The sequence below is a fragment of the Cyprinus carpio genome, chromosome A11 (assembly GCF_018340385.1).
Source record: "Cyprinus carpio isolate SPL01 chromosome A11, ASM1834038v1, whole genome shotgun sequence".
NCBI lineage: Eukaryota > Metazoa > Chordata > Actinopteri > Cypriniformes > Cyprinidae > Cyprinus > Cyprinus carpio.
The window spans coordinates 8,801,589-8,813,761 of record NC_056582.1 but is presented as its reverse complement, the minus strand read 5'-3'; the positions used below and the strand labels follow the sequence as shown (position 1 = coordinate 8,813,761).

The 12,173-nt window shown below is 37.8% G+C and overlaps 1 pseudogene; it reads left to right on the top strand.

Annotated features, from left to right (window-relative positions):
- Positions 1-7,073: 7,073 nt before the first annotated feature.
- The window catches only part of LOC109072059, a 49,104-nt pseudogene continuing 44,004 nt past the window's right edge, over positions 7,074-12,173 (top strand).

Here is a 12,173-nt window from a genome sequence, read left to right as displayed (position 1 = left end):
TGTGACGTGTGTTCTTTTCGGCTCGTTAAAAATTAATCTTGCTGCTGGATTAATTGTAAATGTTTGATAGAACTGGCTGGAAGACCTGCCAAGAGATGGTTGCAATAGTCTAGCCTGGACAGAACAAGAGCTTGAACAAGGAGTTGTGCAGCATGTTCTGAAAGAAAGGGCCTGATCTTCTTAATGTTGAATAAAGCAAATCTGCAAGACCGGACAGTTTTAGCAATGTGGTCTGATCATCAATCATAACTCCAAGGTAAGATACAGCAAGACTCAGACTTTTGTGTTTGCTCTCAAATAACTTCCAGGCCAAGCAACGTTCTAATTCTTTACAGCAAACATTGTTATGACAAAAATATAATAAAAGTTAAGTTTTAATCTCTAGTATCCCCGCTGTCCCTCCCACTGCCACAATAGTTTAGTTTAGTTAATGTAGGCCTTATTATTAATATATCGATCGATCTCTCACCGGATGCTTTGCTGAGAGATTTAGAGACAGTGACAGGAACCTCTGGACCATGAGAAGATCTTCTGGGATCATGACAAGCATCACATGGATAGAGCTTGTACAAAGTCGGCTGTGAAAGGGCATTTTTGGGACTGCTAGACACAACCTAGGCCTGCCAGCCCTGAAAGATGCTGTGGCATTGAGGGAAGTCTTGAACTGAGTCTAAGTAGTGCAAATAAAGTTAATTTTATTTAATTTTTTTTACACTAACTTTAAATTTTGTAATAGTTTGATTTTTTGTCCAATCTTTCCTGACAAGAGATATATTTTTAAAACGTTAAAACATTTATGATTTAAGTGTGAACAGCACCTCCAGCTCTTCATGAAACACAGAAGCTGAATATGAACAGAAATATCACTTCCACAGAGAGGCGATATAGTACCAGTCATTTATCACTAAATTTATTTTTATTTTATTTTTATTTTAATTCATTTATTTATAAAAAGTCATTTATTCACCTTCCCCAAAACCTGGACTTGTATCTGTCTGAAGACGTGCTCTGAGACCTGCTCCGAAACCTGGTCTGAAACCTGCCCCAAACCCAGCTTCTTCACCCACCCCAACACCTGCCCTGAGACCTTTCGTGCTCTGAAGATGTGCTCTGAGACCTGCTCCACAAGCTGCCCACAGGGACGGATTATGACTTGCAAAGGCCACAGGGCCAATCATCTCCAAGGCCCCCCAGCCCACCATACAATTTTTCCCCCCGTTCTTTCTCTTAGCTGGCATTCGCAGTAATAAAATGTGGAAGTTACGATCATGTTCAAACCGTTACGTCAAATGCCTGAGCTACCCCTGCGCTAAGAAAAGCACATTGTACAGGGTTTACAGAATCAGTATAGGACTAATACACTTTTCTTATATTTTTCTCTCTACAAGTCTAATAACTACAACGAATAATCAACAATGCGGCAAACTGAGGCATATGAAACACGTCTTTCATGAATTAACTGTCAAATATACACATATTTAGGCTAATGCATCATGAAACCAAAAAATATTTGACACTAAACAACTCCGTGACAAACATCACATTTAAAGTTTAAACATCAGATCATCACGTATGAAAATGCAATTTAAGAAAACACACAATTACAAACATTTTTTTGCAGGCCCTTATGGTGGGCCGGAAGGTCCTAAAATAGGGCTACTGACTTGTCGCGAGAATACACTATACAATTGCCAGTCGCTACTGAGTTTACCACTGATAGGCCGTCGGTGCATTTGTATACACACTCTCCTCATGCAGCGGACGAGTCCCTTTCCTCAGCCAGCGACTCACTTTCCTCAAGCAGCGGACCACTGACTCTCCTCAGCCGGTGACTCACTTTCCTCACGCAGCGGACCACTGACCAGGGCCGGCGCCAGGCGAGCGCTGAAGAGGGGGCGTCTGAAATACTGAGAGGGGGTGATCACATGAATGCATATAATACTCCCAGCTATAAAATACACATAGCTATAGTAAGTACATTCCGTAGGTTTTAATGCGTTATAAACAAACATATCGGTACTACAACCACAAAAACTGCAGCTAGTGAGCAACGTATAGAGCTCTGAACAACCTTACTATATACCAAAAAAAATAAAAATAAAAAATCCCTAGACTTACATATTAAAAAACTCATCATGACAGGCTTATACATAGGTCTTAGATCATCAGATGTAGTGTATACACCATTTCAGAAGTTTTACTGCGAATGCGGGTAACAACACCACCAAAAGCAATTTATGCCTGATTTACCCTACATGTTCATTTAACGGAATATTAAAACAACCTGACAACACTGACAACTGCGACTAATCAAACCTTTTTTAACATGACCAAATCGTCTCTTTGATGAGTGAAACCTCCTCAGCAATAACTCTTTCATGCTGCGTCTGTGCTCAGAAAATACATTCTTCAACGTAGAGAAAGAGTTCTCGCACATAGCAGTCGAGGCCCCAAATGTTAGTGCGTGTTTTAGGGCAGTCAGCACCACTGGCATGGCTTGGAAAATGCTGGAGTAATTTGAAAGAAGTTTGACCAAAGTCATTTTCTCGTCTTAGCCTGTGCAAAATGTTTGAATGAATGAATGTCCCTTCATTCAAGCTTTTGGTTCACCCGCGCTCATAACATTAGGCTTGTTTGAGATGAGCAAAATCTGTGCAGAACCAATCACCAGTGATCACTGCGAGATGCATGCCGGTTAGAAAAGTGTCCGAGTTACGTCCGCCTTGCTCTGATGTCATGCTGACGTGTGCCAAAAAACTCGTGACGGTGAGGCGGCTGTGTCGGATTGAGCAGTCGAGCGCAGTTGCTCTCCACCGACTGCGCTATTCAAAAGCATGATGGGAAACGACTGACTGATGACACAGCTTCATGCTCATTGGCTGAGAATGTCAACTGATACATTTTCTCTTTATTCTAAGAATTAGATTAACCATTTATTTATTTATTTATTTATATTTTACATGTGAAATAAACAAAAACAAAACACACCTAGTTAAGTTAAGAAATAGGACATGGGTTTATTTTATTTTTCTCTTAATTAGAATTCTTCCTTGTAATTTTCACTTTATTCTATTGTATGTTTGTGTATATTAATAAATCAATCCATTAAAAATATACATGCACACATACATATCTAAATGGACTGTTTAGCCATTATGCATCATCTTTGTGTGGTTTCATCTGAGAAGTGTCAGGGTCTGGCTTAAAAAAAGGGAAGAAATTCTGAAGAATGTTTGCTACAAAACAGCTTTGACTTGCATAGTATGGAAAAATACTATGGACGTGAAATGGTGGCAGGCTTGTTTGCAAACATTCTTCTAAATTTCCTAAAGTAACATCAGCTCATCGGTTCTCAAATCGGATGCGTCCAACAGAAACGGTTCTCGGTTCAGTGTACTGGTGATCCGAAAACCGATGCAAATTCTTAACTCGAGAACAGCTCTAACCGGCACGCTGCAGTTCAGTATCATCAGCTGCTCTACTCGTGTTCATGTTCTATTTACTACAAACTCAATTTGTGAATGTGTCATCGTTAACTATAAATACAGGTATTTCATAAATCATACCTTATTCCTATTAAACACAGAGTCTTTAGAGTCTTAATTATTGTCCAACTTCCCTGAAAACCCATTTGGCCTATAATCTAACATAATCTACAATTTAAAAAAAGGGGCACAGATTAGATACATTCATCTTTTAAAAAAAAGCAAAATAAAATAGTTATTTTAATCACACTTTCTGATGTTTAACAAAATACTATGGAAGCAGATTAGTCTCAAATATAATTCACGCAAAAAACACGATTCACACATGCGTAGACAATTTCACATGCATGAAACCTAATTCATGTACACACAAAAAAAATTCACGTGCGTGAAAAAAAATATATATTCACAAAAAGGAATTCACATGCGCAAAATAAAATTATATATTCATAAAATACATTTCACAAATGCAAAACACAATTCGTAGATATACAACTGTGCACAAAAACCTTTGAATGTTTAAAATGTACAAGTGTCTGAATGTACAAATCGTCATTTACTACGAATCCACTCGGATTTGTGTGTGTGTGTTTTTGAGACTTTCCTGGCAGAGCTCTCTTCCCACGTGGGTCTGTCGTACTCTTTAGCCAATCAGATGCGAGCTTACCATTCAACCAATCATATGAAGGGCGCATTTGAAGTCGCTTTCGAAACTCGTCAGCCTTCGTCGCGTCGCGGTGACGCATTCGCACTTCAAATGCGGTCTTTGGAGTGTGCATTCTGACCATAGACAGTTAAAGAAATGGACACAGCGACCCCATTGGAACTCAATTGAGACAAGTGAAGCCCGTTTTTAGCGATTTTTAGAACTTCCGTTTCTGACGCGCAGACTCAAACTAAGCTTGATGACGTCAGCAACCTGTCTGACAGATGTAAATCTTCTAGTAGCTGTGCGTGAAAACTGCCATCGTTAATCTTGCAGAGACGGAGAGTTTGAGCGGGGAGTTCTTTGGCGTGAGTGAGCAGGAGTAAGTATTCTGATTAATTATTTTGTATAGTATTTTAAAATGTAACGCCAGTACGCCATATCTCTTGACGTCTCCCCGATTGCCTGCGAGCTTCTCCTCCTGTCTGTACGGTAATTCCTCTACTGTGCGACAGAGAGTCGAGTGGTTATGACGCAATCGTTAGCCTATTTTTACAAAAACTGTTTCTACGGGGCCATAATGTAACATAGAAGGTAATGGAGCCCTTTATACATTGTCGTGTATCTTTAGAAATAAATAATGGACAAATGGAGTCTTTAAATGCCTCAGATGTAAAGTTATTCGCTGTCAAAGTGACGCAAAAATGAATGGGAGTCAATGGGATGCTAACGCAAGTGAAGTTCTGCTACAAGATGGCGGCACGCGGCCGACTTCAACTTCCGGTCGACTTCCTTGCCCCCTGATTCTGACTTTGGGACAGCTTACGTCGTGACGCTGTGACGCAATTGCACTTACAATTATTTAACACCCCTAACCACCCCCACAAAAGCAGCATGGTAGTGATCTCACACAGCAACACAACACAACTGCTGTATAACTCACAACCCAGCAACACACCTGCAGCTTTATAACGCTACAACAGCAACACTGCTTTAACAAAAAAGCAAAACAGAAAGATTTATTTGACATCAAATCAAAAATTTTAACAATGCTCTCTAATCGCTCTCATGGTACTTTGATGTCTTACACAGAGCAGTCTGTGCAGTGCTTCTTCAAGTCAAATACCTATTGTGCTTTGTTAGGAGACGGACAACAGTTCTTCTGTGGCTTTATACAGTAGGTAATATTTTCATTTACACAATTTTGCAAAATCAGATAGTGTTGTGTCTAATGTATACCACAATATTAACTTCTTATTAAATTGTTTTAAAATAAATATCACTTTGCAACTGGTCAGTGTTCAAAAAATGCTCATTTTACTCTCACACAAAGTCTTTTAAAAATTATAATTATTGCACATAAAATTACACATATGGTTCTTTAAGACAAGGTATTTCTTAAAGACACTCCATTGTTTTTTGTACCTAAATGATTGAGCAAAATTATTGATTTAATCATTAAGTAGTCAATTACTGGATTTGTCAGGCTGGCCACATGTTGAAACTCATGTTCTAGGTATTTTTCTTTCCAGAAATCCCAGTCTTAACACATCTGACTTGAAGAAATAGTTCTGTAAGCAAATAAATCTATATGAGATGATGAAGTAATGCAACAGGGACCCTGTAATTTGAACATGCGAGCAGCTTTCTTGTAGTTTCAGCAGACTGTTTCTTGTCTAAGTTATTTAAAGTACATTGATGTTCTTTTTAAACCCCCAATGAGTTCTTCTAGCATGTTAAAACTGTGAAATTTGGACAACTGGTGGTGATTATACATTTCAAAGTTTCCCAAACTTTATAAAAATAATGTGTTATATGTAACTCTGGGACTGCAAAGTTTTATGATTTAAGTCTTGAAGTTTCCCACAAGACTCCATATTTTATAAGTTTAAATTCTGAGGAGAAATCTGTGAAGAAGAAAATATTATATTTGAATGTGATCCCTCAAGAAGCTTGAAAGACTTTTTGAATGGCGCAGGTTTAAATTTCCAAGGTTAAATCACAAACTTAAACCCCATTTTCTGACTTTTTTATGTTTTGGGCTCAAGAGACCCTAATGATGTATGTGGAAAAATCAAAAAATCAAAATTAACTTATTTTATCTTCAAATTATTTTAATACACCTCTCTGATGTTGTGCTTAAGTCTGTCTTTGTTGTGAAGGCATTAAGTCTGTTCATTGACCTTTGAGTCATGCAATTGAAACTCCACCTGAACTGCTGTCTTCATAGCATCTAAATTGTTAAAACTTACTCATAATTATCTGCTTTGTCCAGTTAGGCACCAACCTTTATTCAGAAATATATTTATACACACACACACACACACACATACAATCCCTTTGTCAAATTGTAGAATCTCAAGCTCCAACTATATAAGATGACAGAGCTGGTCTCAAAGACACCATAATTTTAAGGACTATTCAAGCATTTTTTGTATTATTGTCCTCTTTTGCATTCATCTATCCACCACGTCATTCTTCAAAACCAGCCCGGAGTCCAGCTCCTTCACTTTCCCGGAGACCTGCCCTGATACCTGTCTGAAGACTTGCTCTGAGACGTGCTCCGAAACCTGCCCCAAACCCAGGACCTTCACATTCCCCAAAACCTGGACTTGTACCTGTCTGAAGACTTGCTCTGAGACCTGCTCTGAAACCTGCCCCAAACCCAGCTTCTTAACCTTCCCCAACACCTGCCCTGAGACCTGTCATGCTCTGAAGATGTGCTCTGAGACCTGCTCCACAAGCTGCCCAGAGACCTGCTCCAAAACTTGCCCCAAGCCTCCTCCTCCTCTAACCCCAAGTCCTCTTTCAGCTGCTTCTCCATGACTTCAAAGTCCATAATTGGTCCTCGTCATTGTGGTACAGTTGCACCCAAAGCCCACAATGTCTATGGCTATGGTTTTGGGCAAAAGATCTGCATCTCAACCTGCTCTTTTCATTCAAATACTTGCTCCCCATGTCCACCATACAGAGTTGACGGAGGATACGGATGTCATGGTGGAGATGGTGGAAGATTTGGCGCAATAATCATGACTGGAGGGTGTTATGGAAGGGATTATGACTACTTCCAGAAGAGCGAGAAGGCCACCTTGCAAGACCTGAATGACCGCCTGGCATCCTACCTAGATAAGGTGAAGTTTCTGGAGGCTGCCAATGCTACTCTGGAAAAGCAGATCGAGGAGTACTATGAAAAGAAGGGGCTGATCTGCAAGAGGGATTACAGTTGCTACTTGAAAACCATTGACTGCCTTCAGGAAAAGGTACAAAATGGAAGATTAGAGACAATTAAAGCAATAAAGACACTTTTAAAATTCATAGCAAAAATGATGTCTAAGATTCTAATAAATGTGACACATTCAGATTCTTGTTCCTTACCTTACTGTGAACAAATACAATACAAAAAATTCTTGGTTTATATATATATATATATATATATATATATATATATATTTTTTTTTTTTTTTTTTTTTTTTTTTTTCAATGCTCTTCATTATAGATTAAAGACATTAAATATATCATTAAATATGATGATTTTGTTCCCCACTGAATTTTCCACAAATCAGGTATGAGAATGAGGCAATGATACAGCAGTGTGTAAAAGCTGATGTCGATAACCTGCATTGCATACTTGATAAGACATGCCTTGCAAAAGCCGACTTGGAGATGCAGACCTGCGCTTCTTTATTTTTCATGTTACATATGTTTTGTTCACATCACAACGCGAATATAGGCATGTACACAGTCTTTGCCACAAATATCCATTCATTCACTGCATTTTTGAAATTTAGCGAGCATATGTAAACAGTTTCATGTGTTGATTGAAGGCAAACTTACAGTAATATGTATCTATACTGAAACGGACAGAGCTCACGTATAGTGAGTGGTAAGAACTGAAATGTTACCATTCAAGAGTCGCACAAACTGTGAATCATTCTGAACACACTTTTCTTATATTGAAATAAACCTTTAATAAGTAGCTGAATTTGAATTTATACTCATGCATACTTTACCTGGTTCTCAGATGTTTCAACACTAAATAACTTGCCCTTAGGGCAAGTGGTATATTTTTCACTGGCTCAAGTTAAAAAATATAGATGTGAATCATTACCCTAATTTTTTTTTAATTGGATTAATGAATGTTTTTTTTTTTGTTGTTGTTGTTGTTGTTTTTTGTTTTTGTTTTTTCAGTGAAGGCTGCACACCACCATCGTATCTTTGACAGTTTCTTAAGGACACTCATCTCTCCTCACCATATCTATTGTTAACATTCTGATGTTATACATGCCCATAACTGCTGATTTTGATTCATAGGATAGCAATAAACACGAGAAGTGCCAGTTATACTAGGTTTCAGTCATCATTTGAAATAGTAAAAAGGGATTTAGGGACAATGAGAGCATAGAAACAGTGAAAGCACAGAGATTTGTTTCAGTCTCTCTGCAGCAAACAGACAGTTTATGTAATTAATAAACAAAGTCTTTTTTATTATTTTTTTTTTTCCTCAGAAAGCAATGCAGAGAAAATGTGCATACTTCAAATTCATTGCCAAAACATAATATTCTGCTGTGCTGCACTAGAGGTCAGTGAGCACTAGATTGAGTAGCAGCGCTGGTGCTCGCAGCTCTCGCCAGGTGCAGTGGCGCGCGCCTGTAATCCAAGCTGCTGGGAGGCTGAGGCTGGCGGATCGCTTGAGTTCAGGGGTTCTGGGCTGCAGTGGACTATGTCGATCAGGTGTCCGCGCTAAAGTCGGTATCGATATGGTGCTCCTAGGGGAGCTCGGGACCACCAGGTCGTCTAAGGAGGGGTGAACCTGCCCAGGTCGGAGACGGAGCAGGTCAAAGTCCCCGTGCCGATCAGTAGTGGGGTCGCGCCTGTGAATAGACACTGCAGTGCAGCCTGAGCGATACAGCGAGACTCAGACTTTTGTGTTTGTACCTGCAGGTGGACTAACAGCGAAAGAAAGATTTGCAGATTAATGATTATGATTAAGAATTCAATGATAATCAAATCGTTTCGCTCTTACTGGTCAACTTCAGATTTTTGTAGCATTTTACATATTTGTAAGCTGTTTTAAACTTTATATCTTTTCAGCAGTGGCATTTTTTTGGCGTGGCACTTGTTTGTTACCATAAGAGGCGCTACTGTATGTCGTGTCAAATAACTGGTACTATATCGCCTCTCTCTGGCAGATATGTGATATTTCTGATATTTCTGTTGATATTCAGCGGCTGCATTCCATTACCAGCTGGAGGCGCTGTTTCACACTTTAAATTCATGTTTCGACAACTTAAATATCTCTGGACTGGACGGGCCCAATGTCTTCCGCACTGAATCATCATTAATTATTATTCAGTCATGTGTAATGTATTCACGTTTCACTGACCTTTTAAAATTATTAACTCATTCCAGAAATAGGAAAGAAAGATCAAACTATTACAATTAGATTTAAAGTTAGTGTTAAAAAAAATCCTACAAAAGACTTGCCTTATCTGGACACTGTTTCCAGACCATATATCATATTATACTACAAATATTTGTTACAGCCTAAAACAGGCTCTTAAAATAATTACTACTGTTACTCTTAAGGAGTACTTCTCAGATTTACTTCAGTTAGATCATCCTAAAGAAGACCTAGATAGAAGCATCTTCACATTTATTAAAGTCAAATCCAAATTAAATGTAAATTTTATTTGCACTACTTACCACCACAGTTCAAGACTTCCCTCAATGCCATAGCATATTGCAGGGCTGGCAACCTAGTGTCTAGCAGTCCTAAAACTGCCGTCACAGCCGACTTTGTGGAAAAGCACATGTTCTGGTGGTCATGATCCCAGAAGATTCTCTCACGGTCCAGAGGTTCCTGTCACTGCCTCTCCATCTCTCAGCAAAGCACCCTGTGAGGCTCCCAAACCCTGGTAGCGTCTTCCTCTTTGGCTTGAGACAGTAACACTCGTATATGTTGCATATGATCATATTACTTGATAATTTGATGATCACATAGATCATGGAGAAAATGGGATAATGTACAAATTGTATGACTTTATATATATACACTACCGGTCAAAAGTTTGGAATCAGTAAGACATGTAAAGCATTTAAAAAAAAAAAAAAGTATTTTATGCTCATCAATGTTGCATTTATTTGATAAAAAAAATCTTGCAAAATGTTATTAGAATATAAAATAATGGTTTCTATTTTAAAATAAATTGATGCAAAGCTGAATTTCCATCAGCCATTACTCCAGTATATGTGTCACATGATCCTTGAGAAATCATTCTAATATGCAATATTATTATAAGAATTATCAATCTTGGCAACAGTTGTGCTGCCAAATATTTTTTTGTAAACTGCAATCCTTTTTTTTAGGATACTTGGATGAATAAAAAGTTAAAAAGAACAGCATTTATTCAAAATATAAATCTTTTCTAACAATACAGATCTTTGCTATCACTTCTCAACAATTTAACACATCCTTGCTGAATAAAAGTTTAAATTTCTTTCAAAAAAATTAAGAATAAAAATTTACTGACCCCAAACTTTTGAACTGTAGTGTATATTGTTAGAAAAGGTTTCTATTTTAAATAAATGCTCTTCTTTTTAACTTTTTATTCATCAAAGAATCCTGAAAAAAAGTATCGCAGGTTCCAAAAAAATATTAAGCAGCACAACAGTTTGCAGCACTGATAATAAATCAGCATATTAGAATGATTTCTGACATCTTATTATATTGATAAAAATAAGTTATGTTGCAAAGTTGATTGCAATATTGATTACAATAAGAAATTAGATTTTAATGTATATTAAAATAGAAAAAACACTATTTTACATCACAATAATATTTCACAATATTACATTTTTTTCCTGTATTTTTGATCTAATAAATGCGGCCTTGATGAGCATAAGAAACTCCTGTAAAAAACATTAAAAATCGTTCTGATCCCAAACTTTTGACTGGTAGTGTTATATTTTTGAATGCTTTCCAGCTAATCAAACAAGAAAAAAAAAAATGTAGGCAGAGCTTAATTTAAATCCATTGGTTGTTGGTTGTTGGGGCTCATGACAGCAGAGAAAAGTGATCATATCCTATGATATATCACAGTTATGATTAGAAATGTCAAAATAACAATAAAAACATGTATTAAAATTATCACAATAAAATCAGCAACCTTCCTTTAAGCAAAAAAAAAAAAAAATGTACATAGGGTCAGTTTTGTTTTCATGCTGACTAGCATATTTCTACAAAGTTCCCGTTTAAGGCTGCCTCAGTGGTTTTCGCCATCATGATCAGTCTGGTTTCCTATTTTTCAGTTATTCTCAATCGTTTTGACCTTGATTTTTCCCACACTTTTAAAAGGTTTTCCCCAATCGGTACTTTTCCTCCAGTTTTCTGCTGTTATCGGAGAAACTTCTTGTTTTCCTTCTTATATGCACAGGGTACATGTGATATTAGAATATGATCAGAAAGTTGATTTATTTTAAACTATGGATCTCTCCTTCTCAACAAGCTGCAACTTTACCGACATAAAAATTATATTCGTCATTACACAAGACTGATAATTTCAATGTATTTCTTTAAATTTGATGGATAATACCGACACTAAGGAAATCCCAAATTCAGTATCTCAGAAATAGAATATTACGTAAGACCACTACAAAGAGGAGGTTTAGAAACTTGGCCACTGAAAAGTATGAACATGAAAGATAGCATGTACAGCACTCAATCTTTTGGCTTTCCTTTCCTGGGAAAGTACTGCAGCAATGCGGCGTGGCATGGAGTCGGTCTGTGGCACTGCTCAGGTGTTGTGAGAGCCCAGGTTGCTCTGATAGTGGCCTGCGAAGAATTCAATGATAATCAAATCGTTTGCTCATTACCTTGTCAACTCAATGTTTTAGCATTTACAAATTTGTTTTCAGCAGTGGCATTTTTTGGCGTTGCACATGTTTGGTTGCCATAAATATGCAGACACTGTAATTCCGTGTATTTCGTGGCGCGCGCCTGTAATCCAAGCTGCTGGGAGGTTGAGGCTGGCGGATCGCTTGAG